Here is a 15709-nt window from a genome sequence, read left to right as displayed (position 1 = left end):
CAGAGGAAGAAGGAAAGTAAGACATTTTTGTCCAAATAACTTTTCTTTGGGTTGTATTCTTAAATTTAAATATAAAAAACAAATTTTTCTTGTGTTGGAACAAGCTATTCAAATATCTGCTTTGAGCAGATTAGAGGGCATTAAAGACAGAGAAAAGATGCCACCATTACCATGACGAAAGTCGAGTTAAAAAATGTCCAACATCTTATTTTGGGACGAAAGCCTTTAATTATGAGCATCTGTGTGACCCGGCGCTCTTCTTTTTGGTCTGTCTCCCTCTCTGAGTCATACTTAGTGAATCATGTGCGTGGCCGTGCACAAACAAACAATAGCTTGTTACTAAACAGAGCTTGCTGGATGACTGGCACTACAATACAAGCTGCAGCCTGTATATTCCTAAACAGGGAATTAACACAAACCGCTTGTTGCGTGAATACGAGCTCTGTAGGCTGTTTGCATGTCACCATCATTGCATTTTGTTGTTGTGTTCTCTGGAATATGACCAAAAAAAAACAGACCACAAAACAACACATATACGTTGACAGAGATTGTTTTATTCATCATCACGGCTGTCAACAACGTGTGATGCATGTGACCTGCATTAGCGCTGCTGAAAGTTACACAACAGAAACTAATCAACAGGTGACAAAACTGAAGTCCACTTTAAAGCAAAGATAGCTGAGTTCTGGCAGCTTAGAAGAGAAACCAGATTGTTCCTGATCCTTTACTTTAAGACAGAGTTCTGAAGTGGAGCTGCAACAATTAGTCGATTAATCAATAAGCAGATTAACAAAACATCTTTGTTGTTCACGATCCATAACATTAATAACAATCAATAACATATGTATATCGTATAAAGTGCCACCTCCTCGTGTTAATTATCTTGATTGTTCTATTTTACTATTTAAATTTAATTGTTACCGTATTTTCTATTTTACCAATTACATTTTATATTTCTGTTTGTCTGATTGAACTGTCATACTGAGAGCTGCTAAACCGTTTTGTTGTAGTCAACAATGACAATAAAGATCTAATCTGCTCTAGAGGGATTTTTTCAATATAAAAAAATATAGAGCAGCTTTGATGGCGTCTCATGATATAATGCTCCATGAACTTTTACCTGTCACACAGTAAATATTGAACTTTAGCTCCATGAACTTTTACCTGTCACACAGTAAATATTGAACTTTAGCTAAACTTTTAAGAAAAGAAAAAAATGCAGATCGCATCGTAATCCCAATATCTGGCAAAAACAAATCGCAATTTGATTTTTTTTCCCAAAATCAGCTAACTAAGGACTAAAGCTGCCTGCTACAACTCAAGAATTACAAAATCCAACTAATGATTTATCACACAACTGCATGTGCTTCCTATCAGCAGTTGGTGTAACAGTTGGAAGATAAAGCTCGACAGTCGGAGCGCTGAGGCTCAGAACACATCAAACCCTAAATAGCAGAGCTACAGTGGTGTGAATCATTGGAGCCAAGGCCTCGGTGGAGGAATGGCATGTAATCTGATGTGTCGCGGCCCTTTGTAGTGCATCCTGGGAGCATTAGTCATCAGTCCATTTCCAAGGCTCTGTGTGACTCCCTGTGCTTCACTGCCTACTTTCTTTTTCTGGTCAGGGATCTATTCGGTAACATCTCGGTTCATGCCAAGTCGCTCTGTTGTGTCTGTGTTACCATGGAGACAAGCTCAAAATGAGGATGGCTGTGAATTTGGAAAAAGCGATACAGAATCTTCAAGTACTGTAGTACTGTCCTTAGTATTTAAGTTTCATTGTTTTGAACGTGATTTACATAGAATTTAAATCTGAGTATTACGACAAAGAATGGGTCACCGTTTGTGACTTACAACATTTGAAAAAAGGGTACAAAAGTAAAATAAAGTACAAAACAAGCAAAAGCAGGGAAATAAGTAAACAGGACAAAGTGAACTAAATTATATCAAATGGTAATTCACCAACATGCCACGCCCATTATTTTATTCCACTAACGTGCCTCCCTCAGGGTGCTATCGGAGGTTGTTTCTTGTTTCCTTTGTGTGTAATGCATCTATTAGTTTGGATATTTAAGCCAGAGATAGTTGAATGAGTTCAGTACATTACTGTACATTCTCAGAAACGTGAACGTTTGCAGAATTATGTGATTCATTTCAGTTAAAAGAGGGCTGGAATTGAGGTCAACTGCAGATCGACTTTGGGTTTCCATTAGGGGGGCTCGATCCAGAAAATGTCACGATTCGATTCAGTATCGTTTTTTAGGACCAAGATTCAATTCAACATCAATTTTTAATTCAAAAAGGAATCTCAATTAAAAACAATTCACAGTATGCAAATGTAGTTAATTTTCCCATGTGATAGTTTACACGCCTTACAAAACGAGCTCTGTGGGAAAAGGTGGGTTGTAATGTTGAATTAATTTATAACATGTTCTAAACAAATACTGAATTCTAGAGTGAAACAAGCAAATTAATTGATACTTCAGGTATGGATTAAAACCCAGAGACATTTAAACAGGACACACCAACAAGAGAATAAGATCAACAAACTATCGGAAGAAAAAAAAACAGGGTAACAAATAGAAGCAGGCTGATGCTGTTCCACATGCTAGAAAAGCAAAACTATTTGTTCCTAAACACACGGAAAAAAAAGAAATACACAGGCATAGAAACTGGCTCTAACTAGGATCTCTAACCATTGAAAACACTCAAAGGTTTTCCACCCTGATCAGGACAACAAAGACTCGTGCTTACACATAGAACCTGAACTTCAGTAACCTACTTAGAGAGTGGGTAACAGAGGGAGGGTGTGTGTGTGTGACAGATAAACGGGGAGAGTGGAGAAAAACCCCTGGACTGTTGTAAATCCTGCAGAGTATAAAGGCTAGGGCACAGCTGCAGCTGAGGGCCTTGACAGCACGAGAGGTGCTTATCAGCCAAACCACAGGGGCCGCGCTGCTATCACTTCAAGCCCTGAAAAAAACTCTAGAGCTCAAGGGCAGCGCCTCGCTCCATCTGCCGAGTCAATGCCCACCATAACGCTCCCATTCCTCCTGTTGTCATGATAAACAAACTCTCCTTATTACCAAACAACACACTGAGCGATCAATGCTTTATACCTAGATTAGCAGAGGCTTTAAATATCTATTAATAAAATTAGCCCAAATCAGGAAGTGGAACCAAACAGAAGCACTAAGTAAAGACCAAATTCCTGTTAAAAATCCCCAGAAAGTAAGGAAGCCGAAAACTCACATCTGACCCAAGAGACCATTTCAATTAGAAAAAGCCTTAAAGCTATAGTCTGGGGCGGCTGTGGCTCAGTGGTAGAGCGGTTGCCTGCCAATTGGAAGGTTGGTGGTTCGATCCCCGCCCCTGCAGTCATTGTCAAAGTGTCCTTGGGCAAGACACTGAACCCCAAGTTGCCCCCGGTGCTGCGCATCGGAGTGTGAATGTGTGTGAATGTTTATCTGATGAGCAGGTGGCACCTTGTATGGCAGCCCCGGCCACAGTGTATGAATGTGTGTGAATGGTGAATGTTTCCTGTAGATGTAAAAGCGCTTTGAGCAGTTGTTAAGACTGGAAAAGCGCTATATAAATACAGCACATTTACATTTAGTCCGTTGTTTCTGTAGTCCCCATGAGGAATTCTAAGTAATGACAATAAAATTGTTGCCGCGTCCACATGATACAAGCCTTCCGTGATCGCACACCAGAACCACCTGCCCCTAACTCTCTTTCAGGTAGTTGCTAGTAGCCAAGGAGGACATGGAGGATTAAAAAAAACTGATCAGAAGAGTTAATTATCTTTGATCGATTTTCTGCGTGGGAAAGTCACCGGACTACACAATCTTCTGAAGACAGCCATACTGAGAAAAACAGAGCTGATAGTTTTAATAAGCTTTGTGGCAACTCATTTGGCACCGGCTTGAATGCAACGGACATTCATTAACACAAAAAAGTTCCACACTAAGGCTTTAATTAAGCCTTTGACGTTGGCGGGATGGTTTTAAATCTGAAAAAGTCATTTGCACTTGCAGCTGGTGATGAATGACTCTTCTCTCACAGTCTTTCCAAATGTTTGTTTGGACCAACCCGTTGATTAGCATGAAATCAAATCCAGAAGAATAAGATGAAACTTTTGGGCACTTTGCTCAAATAACTAAAGGTGCTAAACAATGTAGAAGAGGCTTTACATTCAATTATGGCATTCACTCTTTCATTGGGTCTTTCAACCGGCAGCTTAACAAGCCACACCATCTTTAACTGCATTCCAGTGCAGCCTCGATAAGAAACACCAAGTAAATAAGAGTGAATTCTCTCTGAATCATCTCCTATTTTATATTTAAGTTTGTCTCACATTCCTTCAGCCTGACTCAGTGCTGCTTAGTCAACCAGATCGGCACCATCCTGGTTACAAAGCCACATACTCGGGAAGTAGCTTCTAAAGATAGGCAGCCTCCTCAGCACCCCTGGTTCAGTGGTTAAAAAAAAAGGAAAAAACAAATTAAACGTTAATTGCCCGCAGGGGGATGCTGCTTTACTGGAAATCACCGACTCCACATTCATGGAAATCCTACCTCTGATCTCTTGTCATTCCTGAAACTTAAAAATAAAATTAATTTGCATGAAGAAAATCCTAAGTTCAATTCAGCTCCTTTTGAGGCCTGGCATCCGACCAGATGCAATTGTGAAAGACTTCTCTCTTCTCACCTTGCTCTTCTTCTGTGCTTTTGTTTACCTACTTTTATTGTATCAGACCTGCTAAATTTGTCACTTACTTTATATTTTATCATATATGAGTCTGTACGTCGGGTACAGAGGTGGGTGAAGGGGAAGTGGGAGATGCTAACATGTAAATCACTGTAGTCATTTCATATTTTGCATTTCTCTTAAAAAAAAAAAGATTTTTAAAATAAATGTAAAGCCCCAAAAATGGTTGCACATTGGCACATAGTGGCAGATTAATTAACTACATCTAGCAAATAATGTAGCAGCTACCACTATATTACAGACAATTGTGGGGTGAAAACAACACACTTAGCATCTATTATCTGCTCTAAGAAAAGGTGAGAGGTGATTCAGTGCTGGGGGAATTGTGGCTTTGAGGCTGTAGATCCCGACAAGTCCTCTAAACCATACGACAATACGGGCCGTTTGATCCTACCCTCTAATGGCACCCACGGAAGCTTTCCCCGTCCTCATATCTAATATCTATATGGTTTGGAATGAAAACAATCGCGGTTTTAAACACGTCTTTTATGTTGTCAAACAGACACAGTGTGGTGGGACTTAAGCACCCTAACTACCGAGTCATGTTTAGAAAGATATTATGGATTTGGTTAAAATCGTTAAAGACATTACCTCACTTCCAGTTACACGCGTGATCGTGACGTTTGCAAAGTTAAAAAAAAAAAAATCACTGTTGTACTTGTATTTTTTGTAAATTGTACAGTATTTTCAAACTGGAATGGAACCCGTTGTACTATAAAAAGGTAAATATAGGTCGTAATCGATTCTTAAACAAATGTTTAACGAGAACGGGCATCTTGTAGAAGCATTAAGCCTTTCGTTATCTCCTCTGACATCCACTCTATGGCTTCTACTGTAACTTTCAATGTGCTTTTGATTGCTTAGTTCAAAGCGTCCATTAGCTGATCTGGGAAGCCTATTTTAACCATAGTTGTTATGCCATAAAAGCAAAGATGTTCAACATTAACTTAGGGACCACTGAGTGACGCAGGACTATGAGTGGTGCAGAACATTGCATTTTGAACATGATGCACTAAAAACAAAAAAGGCACTGATGACCTTTATTTTTAGAAACCTGTTTACCTACTCTTTGTGATGAACAATGCAACTAAACAAACTGCATTACAGCCGTTATACCAGAGGGAAGGGTTTTTTACTTTTAATTTACTGGTCTAAATATAGTCACCACATGTTTAACAGAGTGAAACTGGGTCTGAATGTATTTACAGGAAAAAATAGAAATGTTTGTTTTATTTTTTCTCTTCTCTGATTTGTTCCGTTTTGTGGTCCCTATCTATTTTTTCACTTACGCTGTCACTCTTTTGAAATATGCACACAAGTGGTACGTACCATAGGGTTTGTCACGTAGTGGACCCGTGCGCGGACGTGCACTAAGTGGCACACAACTGGCCAATGAAACATGGTTATTATGGCGTTTCAAGCGGGCTCTAAATCAAACGCAACTTAGCCACACAGTAAACGGACTGGACACAGCGCTCCAGAAAATAAGGCATAATCATTGCGACACTTTTGACATACTAAGATAACGATATATCTTGCACCCTTAGAATTGACCTACCAAAAGTGCATTGTATTCATCTAAACAGAAAATATAAAGTTACATGAAGCCAGCACTTAAAACAGACACTGAGACATATTTGCTAATCCTAGTTAGCACAAATCAACAGTAACAGCAGAACAGTCACTTTCTAATGTATAATGACGTTTTTGTTTCTCGGCTCCTCGTGTCAGTTATGGAATAAAATCTGAAAACTAGAGCAGGTTCCACAGAAATGTCTGGCATCCAGAGTCGGCCTCCTACACATAAAAAAAAAAATCCAACACTTATCAGATCTACTTTCACCTACACCATCCTGAATGTGAATGACCATGAATGTACATGTAGGATGGAGGAATGTGAGGCGAATAAAAGTGTCAGCAAAGAGTGATGAGAGTGAGAAAGAGAAAGAGAGAGAGTGAGAGAAAGGGGAAAAGGTTACCAGAAAGAGGAAAATCCATGGCCATAGTGGAGAAAGGATGAATGGATTTACTGTTTGTCTCAAAAGACAGTCAAATGAATCAGTTAAATGTAAACACACGTTTTCTGCATTACCACACATACATGTCAACTGTTTCTCACTTTCTTTACATTTTTTCGTACAACACATAGTTCCAAGACATAACCTGACTTGATTCTACAGTTAAAGATGTGTAATGTATCTCTGACCTTGTCTTGCATTAAATACCAATCAGCTGATTCATCTGCCTCAAAAGGACAGTTCTCCCCAAAATAAAAAATACATATTTTACCTCTTACCTGTAGTGCTATTTATCAATATTGATTGTTTTGGTGGGAGTTAATGAATGTTGGAGATATTAGCCGTAGGGATGTCTGCTTTTTCTCCAATATAATGGAACTAGATAACAATTGACTAAAAAAAATGCATTAAAAATTCATTAGCAATGTCTTTTTCCAGAAATCATTAGGGTGGGGAAAATAGTCGATTCCGAGATGCATTGTGATTCTCTCTAGAACGATTCAATGCTCAATTCAGATAAGCTGATAATCGATTATTAAAAATAAGAAATGTGTTGATTTTCATTTAAAAATTACTGTCTTCAGATAAGTACATATGGGACTATGGACAACAACTTAGAGTTTAGGCAAGAGTGCAAAAAACCTCCACAAAAATGGCTTAAAAGATATAATTTTTAATTTTGTATATAGACACATCTAATCTAATAAAACATACATAAAATAATAAGGCAAAACACATATAGGCTGTTCATCTACTTTATCAAATTACATCTGTCCACCTCATGTTTCATGCTCTAAGAAGCCAATTCTCCACCTTTAAACATGACTGAGCCTCTGACATGGAAGATTACTGAGAGAGAAGGTGACTTTCACAAGCATCTTTTACAAATTAAAAACTAGTAGACAAAACATTTCATTAAAACTTGTGTGTGACAAATAAATCTAAGCTTTGTCTGCTTTGTCTAGGAAGTGATTAGCAAACTGAGATTTATATTTTCTTAACCCTTGTATGGTATTCGGGTCAAATTGACCCATATAAAAAAAATTTACAAGAACAAAAATGGTAAAAGTTACATTTTTGAAATTGAGATAAAGACAATATTTGTTAATAAATTATGAAATTAAATTTTATTTCAGATATGTTTTTAAATCCCCAAATAAGTCACAGGTGAATTTGACCCGAGGGATACGATTGGGTCCCGAAAGTGAAGACAATCCAAGGGTTAAACCACACATGGGAATGTACGTAATAAAACTGTTGCATAAAGATGCATCGATAATCATTTTAGAATTGAATGGTTGGCCTCTGAATCGGAATCAAATTGTGAGAAAAAAATTCCCACCCCTAGAAATCCTAACTCGGTTCCTCAAGATAAATCAACAGATCTGTTTGTGAGTAGTTTTATGTAGGATATATTTTCTAAAAAACAAACAAAACCAGCCAATCGTGTCAGCGTGCAGAAGGAAGCGTACTAATGGACGAGAGGTCCATGCTCATGACAGCTCGAGATGTAAACATTGATGGTGTTCTCTACGGCTGAGCTTTAGCGTCAGCTAGCTCAGGTGAACTAGCAGTATCAATTTACTACAAACGAATCTCCATGAGCTAGCAATGTTGGACCAAAAGGAATTTGTCCAGGGAGTAAGCTGCAGATGTCTTCCACATAAACTCCCAGCCTCACTCTCAAGTCTTAATAACAGGCTGAACTGTTGGCTGACCTGCTCTTCATCTCAGAAACACAATCATGAGTCTTCATCTAGAAATAAATAAAGAATTATCCCACATAACAAACCTCCCATCTTTATATCTGATGGTGTACATTCTTTATAAACACAGCCACCTGGCACAGGAACAGACTAAAACAAACACACAGGAACACAAGTAAACCCTCGTTCCGAGCCAAAACCCCCTCAAGGCAAAACATTGCCGTGGGAGGCTGTTCGGAGGTGTCTGGCAAATTTATGGGCGATCATCAACAGAAAATGACCTGCCTCGAAAGCAACGGTCCCATATGACCCGTAGAAAACCCCTTGGAGCCGAGTTCATGTGGATCAGCAGGGAAACTCCCAGTGGAAAGAGAAAACCTGCCCCCCAAAACCGTCAACGCCTAAACAAAGCCAACAATAGCCTGCGTTCATTATAAACCCTGTAGCACAAGCCAGTGACATTCACTGAAATCTTCACCTTACGAGAGCCTGTTCAATGGCTAAATGTAATCCTCCTCCACCTTTGTTAAACATTTTGAAAACAAGGAAATACTCACTGACATACAAATTGTTATAAGTGTAAGATGTTGTGGATACATATTTACAGCTAAAATCAATCAAGACTAGAGAGTCTACAGCTATGCTAGCAGCTCTGTGAGATGTTTGAGCACAGCAGTGCTTTGAGATAAATGCTAACGTCAGCATGCTAACATGCTCACAATGACAACGCTAACATGTTGATGAAGCAAGCATAATGTTTACCACTTTCACCATGATAATTTAGCGTGTTAGCGTGCTACATTTACTAATTCTAGCACTAAACAGAAAGTACAACTGAAACTGATGGAAATGTTATTAGTTCTGCAAGTATTTGGTCATAAAATTAAAATGTTGACCTGATGGTGCAAAAGAAAGGGGGTGGGGGGTTGTTAAATAGTTGTCAAGACACTATACTCTTAAAAACTACAAATGACAGCCTAAAAGGCTGTCCACACCAAGAACAATAACTGTAACGATAACTATAAATCTATAGTTTAAAAATTGTTCTAACTCAAGTGAAAGGACGAGTGCACACCACAACAATAACGACAATGGTGAAAGATATCGTTGGGATCACGTTCACGTGCACGAACATGTGCAAGTGGCACGGTAACTGGCCAATGAAACGTGATCATTATAGCCTCACACAGCCAACGGACGGGACGCAGCGCTCCACAAAAAACATATTGCATACTTATTGTGACACTTTTGATGTATTGTGAAAACGATTTTGACTCGATATATCTTGCGCCCTAAACATAATATTGTGCAACGTGATATTGTTCAGGTTGGCATCCTTAAAGCAAATGTCACTGTGGTTTAGCTGCAAATATCTAGTTTTATTTTACTTTACAACCTCTCTCTTTTCCTTTCAACAATTATGGAAAAAACACAGACTTCCTTCTTCGAACACACTAGCAGTTCTTTCCCTGCATCTCGGCCAGTTTAAAAGGTTCTGGATACTTTCTTTCCAAATTACCACCAACCCAAAGGGACTATTTTGCCTTTTTTTTGCTTGTTTGTGCCTCTTCCAGCTAAAACTCGACATGAACAGATCTTTTCTGGGAAATTAAGTTGGCAGATCAGCTGAGAACTACTGATTTGATTTAGGAAAAGAAGACCTCAATCCACATTTCCTGCCATCAGATAATTCATTTTATTTAAATGCAACTTCCGAACTATTCAAAATCTTCCAGGCTTGTTTACATTGTCAAGAAATATCTTTTAGATTCAAAGTGACGAGAATGAGGAGATTTGTTTTCTTTCAAGTGCCATCTAGTTGTCTGTTAACTCTTTGCTTATTTGTCTCGCCGACGCAGTTAGTTATATATTCCCTCTTTTTTTACACTTTCCATCTTTGGCACAGAAATAAAAACTATATCTTGATTTAATCCGTAGTTAAGTGCACTCCTGTCCATGTGTTGGACTAAAACTTGGTGACAGAGCTGTTGTGACGGGTATTAGTAACACACCAGCAGCTAAACTGGCTTTGTCAGCCGTTATCAATCACCAACATGCGTACAGAGTGCCGCTAGGAGAATAAACCTCTTATCTCTCACTGGAGTTGATAGAGGTGGAGATTCCGGCAATGACCATGTCCCACTTTACTTTATTTTCAGCTTTTCTTGGCTGAACAATTGTACATTGCTGTTGGCTTTTAGACATTTATTCTGAAACAATTAATCATGATTAATAATTCTTTATCAAGTAGTAAAACTGAATTAGCAATTGCACCTTTTTGAATATTAAAAAAGTGAATGTTTACTTGTTTCCCATTACTGTATATATCATATGTTTGCGAGATAAACTTAGGGTATTTGCTATAACATGGACAAAACTAAATCAATTCAAGGCCCATTCTTTTGTTCAGGAGCTTTTGGTTGCATCTGTGTAGATGTTCTGAATCATGGAAGCCATTTGGTGTGGTTGAAAGCTCCAGAACAAGAACAATCACTTACTTAAAACACAAAAACCTAAAACCTCTTAACTGTGCCCAGAGACATCGTAGTGAAAACTTCCAATCCCAGACAATCCTGCTGAATCACATCAAATCCCTCAAAAATTGTCTTTTGTCTCCGTCCTTTCATTCGTCAGTTTTAACATCTATTCAATATGCACTAAAAGTGATACATGTCTGTACATAGTAAGAACTAACAAATATGACAAAGGAATCCTATCCGCAAGAAGCTGACTGCAATGACAGGGAGTGGCAAAGGATCATGGGAGTTGTTGCCCCACCCACTCTCATGATCCTGTGCCACTTCACGACGTCACCCAACTCTTTGTGTCTTTTGTTATTGTTTTGATTGAGAGACCCTTAACAGCAGAAAATATGACATATTAAACCCTTTCCATAACTGTCACAGGGAGGTTGCCAGGTTTGGTACCATTGTGTCAAAACCAAAACTTAAGCTCAAGCAGGTGTCTGGCAACCGTTGCTATAGTTGAGTGCTGCGTCCATGGATAAACTGTTGCTCGTCAGTATATGATGATGTCATTTACAAATAAGCAAATAAGCCTATTTCCAAGAAAGGCGGAAATGTAATTTATAGACCCTGAAATATTCAGGTTTCATATCTCAGAATCAAATTTTAACCATATTTTAATTCATTCATTCGTTCATTGGAAAATTAAAACTGCTCTTTAGTTAATATGTTCTTAAGTTTCCTCGTGTAAGACCACTCCAGCTGATTAAACTAGACCAGCCAGACAGCGAGAGCAGAATCCGACGATTTAAGTATTATTCCAGGCGTCGCAGGCCTTCACATTCCAGCCTGTTTCTGGCGTTGTGTCTGCCGCTGAGATCCAGCACTCGGCTACTCGACTCTCTTCAAAAATGAACTGTGGAAACAAAAGATTCTCTGTCCATATCGACTCGGACGGTCCGGCTCCTGTTTCTCCCCGCGGAGCTCGGCCAAACCTCCAACTCCGCTTCGGTCGACTCAAATCTCAAATAATAGCAGCTCAGGGCGTCCTGACATGAACTCTTCCTTCAGCATTTGTGTCTCAGAACTGATATTTTAAGATCAGTAATAAGCTCATTGAAGTCACATTTTTCACATGGAAAAGCATGTAACAAGCAGTAGTAGAAAGTAACTAAGTCTATTTACTATGTACACAATTTTGAGGTACTTTACTTGAGTGTCTCCATTTCATGCTACTTTATAATTCTACTCCAAAACATCTTTTGCATTAAAATGTCTAAAAAAGACAAGACCTATGTTGTATTTTTTTGTTGAGCTGTGTACTTTATGGGTTATCCCAAATGTTTCCAAGAGAGAAATCTGACATTTTATTGAAGGTAACGGTCCATTACATTTGGTCGCCTGCTGATGTCGTCAAAACTGCTTTATTAAAAGGATTTTTACCGGTTTTGGTCCATTTGTACTGGAGAGAAAAGACCTCTGCAGATAATTGGGCTCCTGGTAAAAACCTCCTGAACATTAAACACTAAAGGAATCCTAACCGCAAGAAGCTGACTGCAATGACAGGGAGTGGCAAAGGATCATGGGAGTTGTTGCCCCACCAACTCTCATGATCCTGTGCCACTTCACGACGTCACCCAACTCTTTGTGTCTTTTGTTATTGTTTTGATTGAGAGACCCTTAACAGCAGAAAATGACATCTTACTCCACCAACGACAAACAAGGAAACTTCAAACCTGTATTGTGTACTTTCCTGTTTTTGTAACCTGATATTCTGCTTGTTTTTGACTGCATATGAGATTATTTCTTCCATGTGGGATAACTACAGTTGTACTGTGTTATTAATGTCATTCATCTGCTTGTTTGCTTGGCTGAGTCACTGTTGAGGACAATCAGACCATGACACAGTAGAAAGAAAGCTGTTTTTAGAGCAGTTACAGTAGACCTTTCTCTATGGTTTCAATGTCAGTTCAGAATTGCACTGAGCATCGATTAGTTCCTAAAATAGATCCGAAGACGACCATATAAGTGACTGTTGTTCAGACTCAACGGCCTTGAACTGGTCTGAACTGTACTGGGAGTCCAGGACTGAAGGAGCTGCCTGTTTAAATGACTTATTATTAAAGATTCTTGAGACAGCCTCAATAAGCAGCAGTCTTTTTTTCTTTAGCAGTGTTTTATGTTGGTTTGGCCCCTAATCCTGCTGGTTAGCTAGGCGTCAGCGTTAATTATGACTATTTTTAGCTTGAATAAACTGTTTTATACTGTTTGACTGCGGATAGTACGCTTACAGTGGGACCGCACGGTTATATAAATTCAAACAAAAGAAAAATGGTATTGTAATTGTATCGAAACGGCTGAGTTACACAGTTTGCTCCTTCCCAACACACCAAAGACTTACATACAAACCTCGCAGAACAAAGTTCACGACCCACACATCAACCTTACAATTAAATCTGCCAAAGCTTAAAACTTAAAAGCTAACAGAATCAGACCACAATAGGACAATTGTGGGTAGGGCTGGGTACTGACCTTCAATGTTTCTACATGCTACTAAGCTCAGTCCTTATCACTGTCAAGACCCAGAAGCTGAGAGTCACGCGTTAACGTTAAGGAGGTCTCACACCTGCAAGTTTTGTCATATCTATAATGAATCTATCGCTCACTCCAAAATTGAACCAAAATGAGTGTTTGCTTAGGTTTACATTCTTTGAATCTTAAGGGGTGCATTGCTGAAGCTCCTCTTTTCACCCTGTGTGTTGAGCTCTCTGTTTTAGCTACAAAGTAAGGCATCAAACTTCTGTTCCATCTTTGTTTGGAGTCGCAATAGCACAGTACATAAGTAAGGACTATCAAAGACATCAAACTTGCCGAATTATTGAAGTGAAAAAAGAACATCTGTAGCTAAACACAGGTACCGTAACAGCAACAGAAGCAAAACTCTTCCAACCCAGCCCGAATCATAGGAGGTGTCTGCAGAAAACGGTGGCCTCGCCAAGTTCAGTCTGGTCATAACTTAATAAATGATGAATCAGCAGATCAACAGAAGAAGAATAAGGCAATAAGAAACCTATGCCGAGAAACTTCAGATTGTTTTTAACCAAGAATATTCAAACATGATCCGCCAGCATGACTTTTTATCTGCCGAATCAAGCACGGCACTCATTTCAAACCTTTACTTACGATAAATTGATTAAAAAAAATATGTACAAAGAAAAAAGGCAACACAGCATTAATTTCTCTCTAACACAGCTTTAACTTGATATGTCAAAAAACCTCCATTTCAGAGCCATTTGATCCCCTCATCTATGTGATACAGTGTGTACAGTATCTGATGGTGGATGCATGAGAGCCTGAGGTACATCAACAAATGACTGAATCCAACCCACCAACCTCCTCCACATGCGCCTTTCCAGTGACCTTTTATACAGTAAAAGAACCATGACATTGAATAACGTCCACATTAGCCTCTGGACTGCTGGGAAGAAAGACATGATTGTGGAGGAAACCCCTCGGCCTCTGCAGGAGGGGGATTAAGCATTAGTAATTGTGTTAGAGGAGAGGATTAGATTAGAGCAGTGCGAAGACGCAGAGCAGGTTATAGCTGAAGCTCCCTCTCCGAGCTCCCGACATGAAAAAGGGAAACATACACCAGGTTTGTGATATCAGTCCAGGTCTAAATGATGACCAGTGACGGGAGAAAATCAAAAAAGTTAAGTGTACAGTCAGTGGAGACCAGAAGGTCTCCATGTGGTAATGGTTAGGGGGCTGTCCACGTCCCCGCCTTTACAAAGAACAAATTAATGTGATTACTCATACTCCCTCCTGATCTCATTGAACGTTTGGGATGTAAGGAGTGCAGTGCTAGAGAATGCTACCATCTAATCCATTAAAAAAGGACATTTTAGAGATAACAGTAATACTCTCTTTGGCTCATGGGTTGAAAAGGTAAGTGACGTAGTGGGAAATAAAGAAGTAGGGTTATGGTATGGAATTAGCTCAGGGTGTACAAAAAAAAATACACTGCCAGAAGAGCATTAGGGTGATATTATTGGCTCTGCTGTTTGATGGATTGTCATGAAATTGAACAAGATGAACCCTAATGGCTTGAGGTGACTATGACTCATGGGGTCCCCTTTTGTGCTTTTACATGAAATATCTCAACAACTGTTGTATGGATTGTCAAGAAATGTTGTGCACACATTCATGTTCCCCTCAGGATGAACTGAATCGCTTTGACGATCCCTTCCCTTTTAAATAGCGTCATCATTGGTGTAAAATTTAAATCTGCCCAGTACTGGTTAATAACCAATTACCTGCAAAACTAATGATATTCCCATCGGCCATGCTAATGTTACCATTTAGCAGAGCTGAAACGATTAATCAGTTAATCGATAAGTAGCTCTGCACTTATTTTGATAATCAATTCTTTTTAACTCAAAATCACCAAACATTCCCGGCTCTCCGACTTCAATATTTGCTTACTTTGTCTGTTTTATATCAACATTAATTTAATTTCTTTGTGTTTGGGTTGGAACTGGCTTCTAGCTCGACTTACAGAACAACTCTAAATCTTACAACACAGGAAATACAAGTGTGTGATATGACAAAACTACCCTCAACAGTAAGACCTGACGGACACGTGCACTATAAGGTTACAGGCAACATCTATTCAGTATTGGATTGAATCAGTGTGCATACAGATGCAAAACTGATACCCACAGAAAATAGCAAGTCATCCTGTTACAGT

General features: G+C 39.0%; 1 protein-coding gene across 7 annotated transcripts in view; it reads right to left on the bottom strand.

The window, feature by feature from the left end:
• The window catches only part of LOC117945404 (ral guanine nucleotide dissociation stimulator-like), a 59433-nt gene that overhangs the window by 18301 nt on the left and 25423 nt on the right, over window positions 1-15709 (bottom strand). The window lies entirely within an intron of this gene.

Source organism: Etheostoma cragini, chromosome 5 (genome assembly GCF_013103735.1).
Source record: "Etheostoma cragini isolate CJK2018 chromosome 5, CSU_Ecrag_1.0, whole genome shotgun sequence".
In the NCBI taxonomy this organism is placed as follows: domain Eukaryota; kingdom Metazoa; phylum Chordata; class Actinopteri; order Perciformes; family Percidae; genus Etheostoma; species Etheostoma cragini.
This window is presented reverse-complemented; position numbering and strand designations above follow the sequence as displayed.